Source organism: Rana temporaria, chromosome 4 (genome assembly GCF_905171775.1).
Source record: "Rana temporaria chromosome 4, aRanTem1.1, whole genome shotgun sequence".
NCBI classification, from domain to species: Eukaryota; Metazoa; Chordata; class Amphibia; order Anura; family Ranidae; genus Rana; species Rana temporaria.
The window spans coordinates 151,448,331-151,466,320 of NC_053492.1; the positions used below are offsets into that span (position 1 = coordinate 151,448,331).

The 17,990-nt window shown below is 41.6% G+C and overlaps 1 protein-coding gene across 15 annotated transcripts in view; it reads right to left on the reverse strand.

Moving 5' to 3' along the window:
• The window catches only part of MBNL1 (muscleblind like splicing regulator 1), a 259,895-nt gene that overhangs the window by 76,211 nt on the left and 165,694 nt on the right, over positions 1–17,990 (reverse strand). Inside the window, exons 1-2 of one of the 15 annotated variants that reach the window (XM_040349200.1) lie at positions 11,934–11,940; positions 706–711 (exon numbers count right to left, since the gene is read on the reverse strand). The exons of the other annotated variants lie outside the window; for them this stretch is intronic. The gene's annotated coding sequence lies outside the window, so the exon portion shown is untranslated. Of the gene's footprint in view, positions 1–705; positions 712–11,933; positions 11,941–17,990 lie in introns of those variants that run through there. 15 annotated transcript variants of the gene reach the window in all.

The window sequence follows — 17,990 nt, forward strand, 5'->3', positions numbered from 1 at the left end:
CAGTGTCCTGTCATAAGGCAGAACAGGGAGATACCTTGTTTACACAGGTATCCCCCCCATTCTGAAGCTCCGTGACACAATCGCGGGACACCGGCCGACATCGAGTTCGCGGGTCCCGCGGCCACGATCACGGAGCTCACAGCGGGGGGTGCGAAATTCAAAGTAATGTATATATACACGTTGCTTTGCGCAGCCGTACCATTCTGCCAACGTATATCGGCGTGACATGGTCGGCAAGTGGTTAACTGCAGTCTGCTCACGAAATTTGTAATAAAAACATCTTTGCCATTCTGAAGTTTCCTTCCAACCACTTTGCATATTATTTTAATTATACTGTGATTCTGTACTTGCCAAATATGCTGCGGAAATCTCCCTCTACTAAGTCTGGCTGCATCCATTTTAACTGTGGGCAGCTGAAGCTGCTGCCTGTTCACTTCCTGGATTTTCACAGACACACACCTCCTGCTCTGCAGCTCTCATTGTCACTTTTATTACTCATCTCCCCCATCCCTTTTTAGCAAATGCTCACAAGTGTGAGAGTATGACAGCTGTACATGATGTCATAAGCCTAGGCTTTTTACCAGACAAGAAACAGGAAGTGGGCTATATAAGGTATTCACTGGCAGAAAAAAAATGTTTTACTATCCAAAGACAAGGGCAGAAGATTTAATAGATGGAAAGATGAAATAATGACTAAAGGTCCACTTTAAGCTTTGACAATAAAACCTGGAATATGAATGTATTCTATGCACAGCTGCACCAGATGCTATGGGGCTTTTTTCCTTTTTCTACATGCTTGTTCTAGGTCACTGACTAAGGATTTGTTTACACTTGCAGTGGTGCAGTGGTTAAAATGTGTGGGAGGCTGTATTTTTTAGCGAGTGCCCCAACACATTACCCTAAATTACTGTATTTTTTATCACGTACCCAACTGCTCCCTTTTAAGTTGCAAAGGCAGTGGTCGGATGGTGTACACATGAAATTGCTTTGCTTTATGGTCGCGGCAGGAATAATACTCAATGTTGCATTTAGTAGGCACTACGGCCCATCAAAATTAACCCATTCAAGGGTTTAGCACAGGTAGGGAATAGGTGACGTACTGCCTGCTCACCTTTGAAACACCACTGAAAAGTCATCCGAGTATGGAGCAGCTGACCTTGCCACTATTGTAAACAAGCCCAAAGTGGGGATGATTTACTACAGAAGTAGCTACATTTTTAATTAGCAAACGGATTTGCCACCAGTATGGGAGTAGAGACAATGGGGCAGATCCTCAAAGAAATTACGTTGGGGATTCACTTGATACGCCGCGTAATTTCAAATTACCCGCGTCGTATCTTTAGTTTGAATCCTCAAACCAAGATACGACTGCATCTGGGTTAGATCCGACAGGCGTACGGCTGTGTACGCCTTCGGATCTTAGATGCAATACTTCGGTGTCCGCTGGGTGGAGTTTGCGTTGTTTTCCGCGTTGGGTATGCAAATTAGCGATTTACGATGATCCACGAACGTACGCGCGGTCGTCGCATTCTGTTACATCGTCTCTAGTCTGCTTTTTCCGGCGTATAGTTAAAGCTGGTGTTTTGCGGCGTATAGTTAGAATTGCCATGTTAAGTATGGCCGTCGTTCCCGCTTTTAATTTGAAATTTTTCTTTTTGCGTAAGTCGTCCGTGAATCGGAATGTACGTAAGTCACGTGTAAGTAAAAAAAAAAATGACGTCCTAGCGACGTCATTTAGCGCAATGCATGGCAGGAAATTTCGGGATGCCCCCTAATCGCCGATTTGAAATACGCGCAGTTACGCCGCTTGAGATACACTACGCCGCCGTAACTTTCGGCGCGCATTCTTTCAGGATTCAAACCAAAGCCGGGAAAGTTACGGCGGCGTAGTGTATCTCTGTGGATCTGCCCCAATATCTTATAATGGTGACATCCGTTTTGGAAATAAAGTAAAAAAAATAATAAAAAATTCTGTCCATATGTTCACTTCCTGTTTGGTTTCTGGGAAAGGAAATAAAAGGGAAATTTTCCTGATGGGGACACGGACCGCAATAGAAACCTATGTAGATGGTCTAACCCTTCTCTTGCTATTCTAGAAGTTCAGTTTTAATTAATTCTGAACTTGGTTAATGTCAACATTCAATACCGGGTAAAACTATTCAGAATTGTAATATATGGCTGGACAGATATACCCTTGGAGCAATATATACTGCTGTAACTAAATACGTTTTTCAAATTTATCCATTTCAGATTATAATTAAATAAGGGAAGTGGCACTGAAATTATTATGTGGATAGATTTATGTGTTTAATATTGTACTATAATATAGGAAAGAAACTGTGATATTTCATCATCTAGATTAAATGGTATAAAGGAGTTCTCAAACAAAAGGAAATATGCATTGTTCTCGGTTTCACTCTAACGTTTTAATTGCTGTGATCCTTTTAGACTAACAAGTAATTATATTGTCTGCATTTAAATTCTATTTTTAATAGCTCAGGGACAGATGATTATTCCAAGCTGTGTCCTCCTTTTCTACTGGCAAAGTAAATGTATGTTAGCCCTGTTAATAGTTTACATAAAAAAATACACATACTAAAAAATTTTGAACGCATAATTTTACACTTGTGAGGATACCTACATATAAACCTTCAAAGAGCATTTGCGAAAGAAATGCATGCATGCATGCCTAGATCTAATTGAGAATGTAATTGGCATTGGGCTTTCTTTGCAGTGACATCAGGAATAGTGGCTTTAGAAATGCCCATAAAGTCATCCAACAGTGCCCTTCATGGATTTCCATTTAAACAGAGAAATTCGAAGACGACTGAACAGCCACACAAAGAAGCAGGGTTGGCCAAAGCAGAAGAGTAGACTCCTGCATCTGGTACTGTGTTTGTTGGAATGGGAGGGCGGGGGGGCTGCAGCTGTATCAGAAGCATCTCTTGGCTCTGCACCAGCTCTTGCATTGTACATGACCGAGCTGTCAACCTGACAGCCCAGTCCTGCACATGACACTGGGAGAGTAATCTGTGAGGCTCCTCTATCAGTGTGAGAGCTGGGCCATGCCCTGTATAAGAAGCACTAACAGCAGTTCATGATACACAGAACACAGTGAACTGAGAGTAACCTGCCAGACTGGGCTGACAGTATGACAGCCAGGTCACGCTCTTCAGTCATTGAGGCTGGCCATGGTGCCACCATTGATTTCTAAATTCGACCAACCAAGCCTTCAATTTCACCTCATTTTGCTACAGAAAATAATTTTCATGGCTAGGAATCTTGGGCCTGATCCACAAAAAACGTCCGTAACTTAACTTTTGCCATTTAAGTTACACCGCCGCAAAATCTCTACCTAAGTGCCTGATCCACAAAGCACTTACCTAGAAATTTTCAGCGGTGTAACTTAAATCCGTCCGGCACAAGGCGTGCCTAATCTAATGGGGCAAATCCCATTTAAATTAGGCGCGCTCCCGTGCCGGATGTACTGCGCATGCTCCCGACGTTATTTTCCCGACGTGCTTTGCGCGGATTTACGTTGCGCCGGGTTTTGAGAATCGCGACGGGGCGTAAAAAAAAAAAGAGTTGCGGCGAAAAAAAAAAAAAAAAATGACAGCGACGCGGGATAGAAGGGTATACTTTTACAAGGTGTAAACAGTTTACATTTTGTAAAAGCAGCCCTAATTTTGCGACGGCAAACTAATACTTACGGAGAAAAAACGAAGCGTAAAAGCTTCATGGATCTCCGTAAGTGCTAATTTGCATACCCGACGCTGGATTTTGACGAGAAATGCCCCCAGCGGCGGCTGCGGTACTGCATCCTAAGATCCGACAGTGTAAGTCCCTTACACATGTCAGATCTTCTGCCTATCTATGAGAAACTGATTCTGTGGATCAGTTCCATAGATAGAAACAGGGATACGACGGCGTATCAGTAGATACGCCGGCGTATCCCTTTTGTGGATCAGGCCCCTTCTTTTCAGAAATGTTCTTTTCTTGCACATGCACATTTCTTTTTTGATTACATTTCTCACATGATTCTCCCATCATTGATTGGAAAATCGTACGTTTTTCAAAAAATTTCCAACATGTCCGATTACTCAAATTCGATGGCCGCACAAAAATCGTCTGTTGCTGCTACTAGTGGGCTACTAAGGGTGCGAAATACGAACAAAAAGTCTTAGGTAAGATTTTCTAAAGAAAATGATTTCGAAATTCGACCCTTAGGCTCTGTTTCCACAACTGCGAGTTGTTGTGCGACTTGACGCATGTGAAGTTGTATGACAAGTCAAAATCCATTTCAAAGGTCTCTGGTTCTAATTGGTGTAACTCCAAAAAAGGTTTTTGTACTACTTTGTTCCGAGTTCGATGCAACTTGTTCTCCCATGGTTCTCACCAGTCGCATGACAGAGCATCAAAAATTGCATAGCAAAGTTGCACTGTAAATCGCGCGACTTTGGGGTCACACTAGTGGAAACAGAGCCTTATGAATGAAGACAGCAGTTGCACACTTTGGCATCTTTGCCTACATCTGTGTCAAATAAGATTGACATATTTTGTGGGAGAAGTACCAACTTGTGGTCCCTTTTCTATTAACTACATTGGCAGAAATCTCCAACCAGAGGCTACCCTAGTGCCAGAGAAATTTGACGTAAAAAGAAAAAAAGGATCCAAGAGTCTTTAAAGCAGTTCTTCAGTCACTTGTGGAAAAATTAGAAATCAACATGTAGTGTTGGAGAGGAGAATGTTGTTCAAGTTATGTTAAATCTTGGACCACCCACTCCACAATACGCTGGTCAGTCTGCGGAATACCATCAGTGACAGATTGTTACACCCACGATGCACCACAAGCAACACGAAAAATCATTTTTGCCTGTGGCGGTCAAGGAATATAATTATTTTCTGTGAGGGCTAAAGGTGAAGATTTATTTCTGGTTTATAATCAGGATTTTGTGTTGTTTTTATAGTATGTTGGTATTGTGTTGGTTATTATTTGGGATAGAGAAAGTGGTGTATTATTTGTATTTGGAAGTTTGACTGTCTGTTATTTTAATTTGTGTAATTTATTCTATGTTGTATTTTAATTGTATTGATGTTTTATTTGTAGTGTAGTTATGATTTTGTTACTTGGTGTTAATGGTTGTTATTGGTAATTTTGTTGTGTTTTTGCATTTTGTTCAGTTTATTATTGTGATCTTGTGTTGTCTTTGTTAAGTGTGTCTGTGTCGTAACAATATCCCAATTTCCCTTTGGGATTAGTTAAGTATTCTAAGTATATTGTAGCCAGGTGCAGTCTATTTCCTCCACTGCAGGTGGCACAGCATCAGTGCAGAGGCAGAGGAAGTCAGGGGGAACATGGTTCCTCTGTGGTTTCACGGGTCACTGGGGCAGTGATCTGGTTGGATTCTGACAGCCCATGTGACTCTGGCAGCCATATTGGGTCAGGAAGAGTCTATTTAAGACCCTGGCTCTTAAGTTTGGAATGGATGTGTGTGTAGTGTGGGGACAGGTCACCTGTCTGTCATGGGCAGTAATAGCGGCAGGGAAAGGTTCCATATGAGTAGGGAAAGTCTAGGGATTCACCACTTCTTCAGGAAACCTCCCCTCATGGGCACGGACCAGTGTTTTGTCCCGGGGCTTGGAATAACAACTTTTGAAAGCCGACTGTAACTGCTTGTGGCTTTAAAGTCGGCTGCTCAATATGCTGCTCAATGGTCCTGCAGCTTTCTGGGACCTGTGATGCATCCTAGAAGTCTGCAGAGGAAAGGGGGGGCTTCTTCTCCAATCGCCACAGAGCTCCGACCAGACGTGGGAGCAGATACCTGTACCACCCCTCAAAAAAAAAATATGTGCCAAATGTGAAGGGTGAGGGGTGCAGAACTTCCCGTTTTGGGTGAAGTTCTGCTTTAATTTCATATAAGGTAGTGAGAGGAGAAAAAACATTCAGATAGCTTATTGGCTAAGGATAGGCTGCTCGCAAACAAACAGGGCTACCTTCCAGTGGGTACCCAGCAGGTTACCAGAAAAAACATCTACAGATAGAAGGAGGGCCAGACCAAATGGTAGTGTAGAAATTTAACCTGGCACTGTCTCCTGGGGCTTCCTTCTAAGCAACCAAAATGTTTCTATGTCACAAAAATTGACAAAATCAATTTAGTAAACTTTGGCAATTTATAAAGACAAACCTGAGGTAATCCACGGGAGAAACCAGAGAAGGAATTTCATAAAGACTTACTGTATGTGCATGGACACTTGTTTGACTCTGAACTGCCTTTCTTCACCAAACAAGTAAAAATTAATGCAAACACAACTTAAAGCAATTTAAATCATTTTTTTTTTTTTTTTACTTTGACTGCACTTTCCTCTTCTGCCTGTTTTGTTTTTCAGTTTATAAATATTTAGTTACTGTGGAAAATTTCTATGTTGATGTACACTTAAGGAAATGTTGAAATGGAGACAGGCTGCCTAAAAATCATAAAAAAAAAAGAAAAAATACAGCAAAACAAATTGTACTACCTTCACAGGAGTTTCTTTCCCAGATCCATTCCATTTAACAAATGTGTTTGGTGAAAAAGCACCTGCTAATTATATTAAACTGTTAAAGTAGACATGATACTAAGCTAAGAAGGATTTAGGGAGGGTGCAGTAGCCAATTTTTGGCACAGTACCATGTAAGAGTATTGCATGGTGGTGAAGGAGGGAGGAATGGAGGGTGGGACAATGTTTTTGTAGAAGGACTGTTGGAAAGGGTGAGAAGTGCTCTCATTCGCTTTCATGTAATGTAATAGTACAAGCAAAATATGTTTTTTTTTCTATTCCCTTGCAAGTGATTGGGAATGCTCTGCAAATTGAATTTTCACCACATTCACTAAACTAAGAAAAAGTTTGTTTGCAAAGTGAATAGCCTATTTTCCTTAAGTAGATCAAGAGTCCATCAACAAACAGTAAATTTATTTAAAGCTCCGTTCTGGGGTGAATGACACCCAGAAGACTGAGAACATCCTATACGTACAAGACCCACCACCTGAGAAAGCATCACTACAGCACCATGTACTCACATTAAAATAATTAAGACATTGGTGCTAACATCATCAAGTCAGCACCACTCTCTGCATCATTAAGAACCACCCACCCCTGAAGAAGATTCAAAGGGGACCCCGTGAATCACATGACCAGACCAACAACATCTTAAATAGGCTAATATAAAAGAAAAACTTTGCCTGCCCAGAACCCAGACTGTCACTGACCACTCTGCCTGTCTGCCAACCGCAAGGACCTGTTTGTTGTGCTCAGTTCTAGTACCTGTTTTCTATGCTCAGTTTGCGCCTGCCGCGGCATGGTAGCCAGGCACTATAGCATTGTGTATAAGACTTGAGGGGACGGGTAGGCCTGCTTGCCTTACTGGAATGGGGGCTGCTATAAGAACACAGGAGCCCGACCACCTATGATGGGGGTAGGTGTGACAAACATTAAAAAAGGGTAGAGTTGATGAATACAATTCTGCTGGCAGTCTTCTGTATTCCTTAGAAAAATAGGTTCGTAGTATTATCACGAGTAGTCGCTTAATGACTTTTAACGCCTGTACATCTCTTATGGCCCAAGACAATTTGTAATATTTTACAATGGGCTTATTGATTCAGCAATTACTTTTTCTTACGATAACAAAGTAATACATACATAAGTTGATAGGGTGTTAAATAGAAAACAATTTCCTTGAAAAAACAACTTCAACTGCCATTATGTGCAAATCAAAGGTCATCCCTTTAATCTTCCGATGAATGGAACAGAGTAGACACAAAAGTATGTCACTTGGGGGTTAATTTTCTAAAGGCAAATAGCCTGTACACTGTGCAAAATGCAATTGCACTCTGCAGCAGCTGCTCCAGAGCTTAGTAAATGAGCAGAAGCTCTGCTGACTTCCATCATCCAACCATATGCAAGCAAAAATGCTGTTTTTTTATTATTTATTTTCCTTGCACGTGATTGGGTATTCTTTGCAAAGTGGAGCTTTACTGCTTTACCAAATTTACTAAGCTCTGGAGCAACTGCACTTTGCAAAGTGCACAGTCTACGTGCCTTTAGTAAATCAACCCCATGTTATCTATCGCCTTTCTGGAAAGTGTTTATAAACACTGTGTCAGATGGTCCTATTTTTTAAGAGCAGCAGCTCCTACAGCTCCCAATTTGATACTTATTTGATTACTGGCAAGCACAGGAATTGGGGGGACTACAGCGCAAACCCTGTATATATATATATATATATATATATATATATATATATATATATATATATATATATACACCGTATTTATCGCGGTAGTTTTTTTTGTACTTACAGTTTTGGTGTCTTGCGCGGCGTCCATCGGCAGCCTCGTCGGGTCCGGCGTCCGTCTGCGGCTTCGGGTGTCCTCTTCGTCGGGTCCGGCGTCCTTCTGTGGCTTCGGGTGTCCTCTTCGTCGGGTCCGGGGTCCGTCTGCGGCTTCGGGTGTCCTCTTCGTCGGGTCCGGGGTCCGTCTGCGGCGTCCTCGCGTCCTCCCCACTTGTTTCCCGCGCCGAGTTTGAATACTGCGCTGACATATACAGAGCGCAGTACACTCGTGTATTGTCGGGCAGGCTCGGCAACTCTCGCGCTGACGTCCTGTTCGTCCAGGACGTGAGCGCGGAAGGAGCCGAGACTGGCCGACTATACCCGAGTGTACTGCGATCGGTATACGCCGAGCGCTGCGCTCGGTATACGCCGATAAATACGGTATAGATATATATTTTTTTTTTAACTTGTAGTAGGTCCAGTGTCTAAAACTGGTTAATATTGCTTTTTACAAATTCCTTCCTGTATGGTTTTGATCAGGGGTCTCCAAACTGTGGCCAGAGGGCCAGATGCGGCCCGTTGCTAGCCTTTATCCGGCCCTCAGGGCTTTATTCCTCCCACTGATATGAGGCACTATTCTTCCCACTGACTCCAACAAGGGGGCACTTTGGAAAACAGTTACTCCTATTAATAGGGGCACTACTCCTTGTCCTACTGATCGCAAACTATGAGGCCATATTTATTCTCACCAATGCTGGGCCTGGGGCTTTTTCTGCCCCCACTGGCCACAATCCGGCCCTCCTAAAGGCTGAAGAACAATAAACTGGCCCTTTGTTTGAAAAGTTTGGAGACCCCTGGTTTAGATGGTTTACAACATAGATGATCACTGACAGAGTAGAAGTTAAGCTATCTAACACAGTAAGTAAAAATAGCCTTGTTTTGCCAAGCTAAACCCACAGTTTGACTCTTTTATGACTAGGCTGACTATCCTCTGTTTAAGAAGTCCAATTTATTTTTAAATGCACTGCTATATGTAGGATAGTGTAAACAATATGCCCTGGCTTCCAACATAGCCAGTATTTAAACAGAGATCACTCTGTATCCCATTGTAGTTAGATCACCTTTATTTTGTGAAATATTTTTAGCTTCTATTTTTAACAATGACTGCGGTCTGGGAAGGCTTTAATTTGAAGCTTCGAGACAAGCACTTGGCACTTAAATATAGCATATGTGAAATTACCTAGCTATACAGATACATATAAAGAAAAAACATAAATCAGTATAGAGTGGTAACCTAAATGTACTAATTATAATTAGCAGGAAAGAGTATTTTTACTTTAATACTTTATTGTCATTATATTATATTATATTATATATTTTTTTCCTGTCTCACACCCAGGATTCTTATTATATACTGTATGTTGTTGCCCTTTTGATTTTGCATATGTGTTTTTTTAATTAAAATTAGAGTATATAAAGTGTGAATGGACTATGTCCATTCATAGGAGCACAGCTTGGGAGCAAGCCTGCTTTATTGCCCCCATAGAAATCTATGCATTAGGGTAAAAAACCTTCAAGGCTCATCTCACCCCCCTCCAGCCCCCCCTTTACACTTACTTTAACCCCATCTAGATCCAGAAATATGCATGAGAGGCAGAAGCTCTTCTGGGTCTCTCTCTCCTTATTGGCTCACAAAGCAATGGGAGACATTGGCTCTTGCTGCTGTCAATCACAGTCAGTGAGCCAATCAGGAGAGAATGGGGGTTGGGGCCAAGCCATGCTCTGTGTGTGAATGGACATTCATAGGAGCACGGCTTGGGAGCAAGCCTGCTTGATTGCCCCCATAGAAAGAGGCTTGCTATTGAGGGGGGGGGGGGGGCACTCAACAGGGGGAGGAGCCAGGACCACCAGTAGGGGACCCAAAAAGAAGAGAATCAGGACTGCTCTGTTCAAAATCATTGCACAGAACAGGTAAGTATGACATATGTTATTAAAAAAATTTAAAATAACCTTGTACACACGGTCGGACTTTTGACCATGCAAAAGTCCGCCGTGAGTCCGTTGGAAGTCGGACGGAAAGATAGAGAACAAGGGCCAAATCCACAAAAGGGATACAACGGCGTAATTGCTGTAACGCCGTCGTATCCCTGTTCCTAACTATGGAACTGATCCACAGAATACGTTTTCCATAGTTAGGGAGAAGATCCAGCATGTGTAAGGGACTTACACAGCCGGATCTTAGGATGCAGTACCGCATCCGCCGCTGGGGGCATTTCGTGTCGAAATGCCGCCTCGGGTATGCAAATTAGCACTTACGGAGATCCAAGAAGCTTTTCAGCTTCGTTTTTTCTCCGTAAGTATTAAGTTGCATACGCAAAATTAGGGCTGCTTTTACATGGTGTAAAGTTAGTACACCATGTAAAAGCAGACCTTTCTGTCCAGCGACGAAATTTTTTTTAAATTTTGAATTTTTTTTTTCCCGCCGTATTTTTTTTTTTTCCGACGCAACTTTATTGACCCGTCGCAATCCACAAAGCTCGGCGTAACGTAATTTCGCGCTATGCACGTCGGGAAAATGACGTCACGAGCATGCGCAGTACGGCTGGCGCGGGAGCGCGCCTAATTTAAATTGGAATCGCCCCCATTTGAATAGGAACGCCTTGCGACGGCGGAATTTAAGTTACACAGCCCAAAATTTCTAGGTAAGTGCTTTGTGGATCGGGCACTTAGGTAGAAATTTTAAGGCAGTGTAACTTAAATGGAAAAAATTACGTTAGGCACAATCTTTGTGGATTTGGCCCCAAGTTCTCTATCTAAGGTCCAATGGACTTCTGAGAAAAAAAGTCAGATGGAGGCTACACACAGCCGGACTTTCCGAGAAAAAAAGCCTGTCTGACTTTTTTCTCGGAAAGTCCGGCCGTGTGGACGAGGCATTAGAATCACTTTAATTGTGTTAGAACTGTCCTATAAAGGGAAGTTTGTTTATGCCAGTGTGAATTAAGCCTTAGACTCGGTTTACACAGGGGGCGACCTGTCAGGTGACTCAGCCCCCAGATAAGTCGTGCTCCATTCTGTACAATGGAACCATTCTAATAGGAGCAACTCAAGTCGCTCTGACTTAGAAAAAGTTCCCGTACTACTTTTGAGCGACTTCAGAGCGGCCTACATTGACTTCTATACAGAAGTCGAGCGAATTTGAAGCCGCCCCTGTGTGAACCGGCACTAAAGTTGCAGTGGCTTCATAAGATCATAGATTTTTATCTAGCTGGGTTACTGAGCATTTTTCATTAGTAATAAAAAAAAAAATCTGCCTTTGCGTGATCAAACTATTTAAAGCAACACTTACACTTTTTTTTCAAACACGTTTAACACATTAGGCCTGTGTAGTAGACTATTGGTATTAAGTTACTAGTTTGAAAACGTGGCTGTCATGTACTCTTGTAATTGCATATGCAGTTTTCATCTTTGCACTGATATCCTCTGAATAAAAAACACATCTATATCCCTGCGGACCACTGACATTTCTGTAGGACTCAATATAAGTAAGTGCTTCTACCAGGGAAACTCTCTCCCTGTGACTCAGACTTAAGCTGTTGCCATGGCAACAAGGCATAATAGGAGCTACTGAATCAAATCAGTGTTTTACATTTTGCATAAAATATTAACACATTCACGGAAGAAGAAGAAGCTGTCAAATAGTATATGTTCATGGCTATCTACTGCCTCTCTTACAACAGCACCTACATGTTGCTCTAAATAACAGCAGTGTTTATATTGACATACAGAGCTTCCTCGCACATGGCCGACATCTTAATTATGGCGGAATAAAATGATAGCTTGCTTCAGCCAATATGTGTCCCAAAGCCAACAGAGAAAAAACTTCTCAGCAGAAGGAGCTGAAGTCTCCCACGGCTGAATTAGGAAACAAAAGAACAGCTTGAATATTTTAGAGTCTTGAAAATTCCTGAATGCTACAGATTGATAACAAAACTGTAAAAGAAAAAAAAAAAAAAAACAATGATTACATGCGTAGAGGTAACCCAAAGGCCAGGCCATTTGAGAAACCAACTAAAACCATAGACTGAAAAACATAGTGGGGGTATTATGGAAGGGCTTATGTAGCAATGAATGTGCACTTTATTTCACCATAAATGACAAGGGACCTAATGTTCTATAATGTGAGGCATGGGATCAGTGTGGTGAAGACATTAGAACATTTATAACATATCCAGTATGTTGATCAATACATAAAATCCAATACAATGAGATGGCAGAGACACTTGTTCTGCTACCCAAGGAGGCCACATAGTAAGACATCTCATCTTTATACAACTACTGTGAAATAACAGTAAAGTGAAAGCGCATCCATTTACTGGTTGGAGTTGACATTTGGCCCACAGTATGTATGGTAAATATATATATTTTTTCTTACACCATTGATGCTTGCTCCCTCTGAAATTGAAAGATAGATCATAGATCATAGATTATATATATATATATATATATATATATATATATATATATATATATATGATCTATCAGTGGACTCCAAACTGCAGTCCTTTGTTAGCCTTTATCCGGCACTTGGGAGCACTGTTCCTCCAACTGATATAAGGCACTACCTACCTACTTCCTACCACTGACAACAATAAAGGGTAACTATTCCTCTCACTGATAACGATGATGGAGCGCTATTCCTCCCACTGATACCAATGATGGGGAGCTATTCATTCCACTGATGCCAATGATGGGGCACTATTCATCTCACTGATACCAATAATGGACACTGCACTATTCCTCCCCATGATAAGAATGATGGAGAGCTATCCATCCTACTGATACCAATGATGGGGAATTATTCCCCCCACTGATACTGATGATGGGGAGCTATCCATTCCACTGATACCAATGAAGGGGGGAATATTCCTCCCACTGATACTGATGATGGGGAGCTATTCATCCCACTGATACAAATGATGGGCACTGCACTATTCCTCCCCCTGATACCGATGATTGAAAGATATCCATCCCCATTGGTATCCAATACCAATCCCCCATTGGTATTCCTACTACTGATACCAAAGATGGGGAGCTATTTATTCCACTAATACCAATGATGGGGCACTATTCCTCCCACTGATACCAATGATGGTGCACTATTCCTCCCACTGATACAAATGATGGGCACTGCACTATTCCTCCCCCTGATACCGATGATTGAAAGATATCCATCCACCATTGGTATCCAATGATGGGGTACTATTCCTCCTACTGATACCAAAGATGGGGAGCTATTCATTCCACTAATACCAATGATGGGGCACTATTACTCCCACTGATATTGATGATGGGGAGCAATTCATCCAACTGATACCAATGAGTGGGGCACTATTCCTCATCCATCCGACTGATAATTATAGAGCACTATTCCTCCTCCGAATGACCACAGGTGTTTATTTTTTTTTTCTACCACTGGCCACCAAGCCTGGCAACACTGTACTCCTGATGCTGTGAAATTTTGTACTACCACTAGCCACAATTTTCACATCACTGATCAAGTTTTTTCTGTATGTGACCAAACGTCCAAAGCCAGAGAAGATCCAGAAGTTGTATTAGTATAAAAAAACAGTATACATCAGTATTCATCCAGAAAGTGCCTTGCCAAGGTTTGCATAATATGTACTCATGAGACAAAGATGAGCAGATTGTAGTCTAGCAGTGATCCAGGGTGGAGGTGTGTTGAGTTTCCCCAAGATGCAGCAGAGCTTCTGATTATTTATATATGTCTTTCAACCTTCAACAACTGCCTTTGAGTAACATTAAGTAATCTCCATGCTCCTGCAAGATGCATGCTGTGGGGCCTACACAGAGCTGTGCAGCTACTGCTGCAAACTCTCCTAGCCAGTTCCTCGCTCCTGAGCAATCACAGAGAACATCCTATTGATTCCAATAGGGAGACCATCAAGAATGAATTGGATTTTCTATAAGCATGAGCAGAGATGAGGTATCCGCTGGGAAAATTGACAGTAGCATAAAACAAAACAGATATACCAAACTCTTCAAGATTAAAGTCAGTAATAAAAGTTGGAATAACTACATTAAACCGATCAAAAACTAGCATATTGTTACTTCACTGTATAGTCTATGTAAAGTTGTCATTCAAAAAAAGGCAAGCTAAAAGAGAAACAATGCAAAGACAACTCTCTGAATCAATTTTAATGACTTTGGCTACAATTTAATGTATAAATTCCATTCTTGGTGAGTCAGCTAGCAGGCTTGTGACTGTGTAACCAGGCAGTGTTCCAAGAGCAACACCCTTTTGGCTAAAAAGTTGTTGTAAGCTTAGGGCATTTTTTTTTTTCAGAAAAGTTCAATGTCTTGATTGGTCCTACGGCAGTGGCATCATTTCCAGTCAGTGTGAAAGCTACATAACAGTATAGATTCAGATGACCTACTGTGATTATTAAAAACAAACTGTCTGTCTATCTATCTATCTATCTATCTATCTATCTATCTATCTATCTATCTATCTATCTACAGACAGACATGCTTCCTGTCGTGCATTGCATTTTTTCACCAAAAAGTGTATGTATTTTACAGTATATATATATATATATATATATATATATATATATATATATACACACACACACACACACAGTACATACATACACTATCCCTCTCCAAGTCAGGATAAGCAAAGGGTAAACAGATCATCAACAAATGTAAGTACAGACTGGGCTGAAAAATTGTGTCAACAAATTGTTGTATGCAAAAAAAAAAGGCGCATGTATCATTTAATATTCACTTGGACTAAAGTACGTCTTTAACTATACTTGAAGCAAACCATGTCATTGTTAATAAATCCAGAAATACAATAGGCCTAGCTCAGAACGCCATTGCCTTGATACTTATTATTTACATTATTATTGGCACTGTTATTTTCATTTGTCCCACTTACATGGGATGGTCTGCAGAATTACACAAACAAATGAACAACATATTATAGTATTTGCCACTGCAATAGTCATCCCACCCCAGGGGGCACTGTGGCTGTTTGTTCATGCTGTAGACATGCAGAGCTCTTGCTGTAGACTCACCACTACAACTTTGCAATTGCTAGAGTCTTTTCATGCAAATTTGCTACAAATTGGAAAAATATCAACTAGAACTTGTGCTTCAAGTGCTCTGCAAGTGTACAACTTGCCAGTGAAAATGTGCAGAAAGTTAACAGATTTACAATTCAACACTGCCACAAATGTGTGGCAATTTATCCTTGCTATCTGGGCTAGTAACTTACAGTTATCATTTAAGGCATGCCTTAAATGTAATTGTTTTGGGAAAATGTTAAAGTGGCACTTAAGGCACAAATTCTTCCCTTGTCAGCGCTAGTCTCTTCTCCTAGGTTCTCGATTGGCTGCGTAGGACTGCAGTCATCCCGGCACACTGGCAGTGTGCTGACACGTACACTTAGGCCCCGTACACACGACCGAGTTTCTCGGCAGAATTCAGCCAGAAACTCGATCGGAGCTGAATTCTGCCGAGAAACCCGGTCGTGTGTACACTTTTGGCCGAGGAAGCCGACGAGGATCTCGGCGAGGAAATAGAGAACATGTTCTCTATTTCCTCGTTGTTCAATGGGAAATTTTGGCTCGCCGAGATCCTCCGCGGCTTCACAAGGAACTCGACGAGCAAAACTATGTGTTTTGCCCGTCGAGTTCCTCGGACGTGTGTATGGGGCCTCAGCTGTGCATGCAAAACTCAGTGTACATTCCACAGAGGATTTTGAATAGGCAGATAAGTATACCTTTTTGCAGAAGAGACATTGCATGTCTCTTCTGCAATAAAAAGCCTGCCTGTTTTACGTGTAGTTCTGCTTTAAATTGGTGGGATTAGTTCCGCTTTATGCTTCTATTAGACGGCCAAATAAGAAAAGGGTTTATTGAAATTAGTTAATAATGAAAGTTTCACAGTCAGATGTGCTATGATTAACATTGAATATTAAGAAAAATACATGCATCCGTGATAATGAATTTATTTTCCAGAAAAATATGCGTATCAACGGAGTATGGATAAGAGGTGTCAATTGTTATTCCAACTTTAAAGCCGTTATTGCAGGCTGCCAGTATGCCTGGCCCTAATCTTACAGTTTAAAAAAATAAGACTTTTGCTTTGATGTCTACATAAACTTTGACTCATCACATTGACCGTCTGTGAGAAATAAGACTTACTGTAAACTGACACATAATGCTCACTATGGAGGCATCAACTAAAAGACTTATGTTGATGGGCATTGTTTCTCCTGTTTGTAATGCTTTGTCAATCACAGATCAGATCAAAATGCATTTAAATGGGCAGTACACGTGGGCATTGAGATACTGTGTTTGCCCTGATTTGCTTTGCACTGTGTTTCTTTGGACACTGTGGAGGAGATTTACTAAAACTGGAGCATGCAAAATCTGGTGCAGCTGTGCATAGAAACCAATTGGCTTCTAGTTTCTTTTGTCAAAGCACAAAGGTGTTGTAAAGTCAGGAGTTATTTTTTTTATCTTAAAAAGCCTTCTGTGTGCAACCCCCCCCCCCCCAATGCTTACCTTTGCTTACCTTTGCCCCATCTCTATCCAGCAATGTCCACAACTGCCTTGAGCACCCGGGACTCCCCTCCTCTTTGGCTGCCATTGGCTCTTGCTGCTGTTGCTGCTGTCAATCAAAGTCAGTTAGCCAATGAGGAGAAAGAGAGCGGCGGGTACAAACCGCAGCTCTGTGTCTGAATGGATACACAGTGCTGCGGCTCAGCTCAGGTGCCCCCATAGACATCTGCTTGCTGTGGGGACACTCAAAGGAAAGGAGGGACCAGGGGAGCTGAAGAGGGACCTGAGAAGAGGATGCTATGTGCAAAACCACAGAGCAGGTAAGTATAACATGTTTGCCATTTTTATTGAAAAAAAAGAGACTTTACAGTCACTTTAAAGTGGCTGTAAACCTCAGTCATGGAATCTGAGCAAAGCACATATATCTGCAGCATTTACTTATCTTTCTCCAAAGCTCTAAGTGTTGTTTCTCTCTGGTGCTTCTGTTATCAGCATAAGTCACCTTTGAGAAGTTTTCCCCACACATTATATACATTTGTGTTGGGAGGGAGGGGGATGGAGCGCTCAGTAGACAGCTTGTCTATTCACAACACAGTGCTTCTGCTGTGTGGAGGGGGGTGTGTTCTTTTCCTCTAATCAGCTCTCACACACTGAAACTGCAGCCTCTCTGCCCCTTCCTCTGTGCTCCTGACAGATGAAGAAAGATTTTAACACTTTTCTGCCCTTCTGAAGGGGTGTAGAGAAGAGAAGACTGCAGATAAAACAAGTAAAACCTATGTAGGAGGATTTATTTCATCACTGTGCATCATCTGAAGCGGTTCACCTCATGTGACGGTTTACAACCACTTTTAAAAACAAGCTGAAGTTAGAAGCTGATTGGCTACCATGCACAGCCAAGTGCTCTGGTTTTATTGAATCCCCCCCCCCAGAATGTCCTATTGAGTTGTACTAGAACTGCAGGCAAAACTTTAAATAGCAAATGCAGCTTTTCAAAAGACTGCATGTTACCATGAGCCCATATTAATACTGGAAAAAAGTATGACAAGATAATAATCCAACATGGTTTAAAATATGTAAGATGGACTTACAAC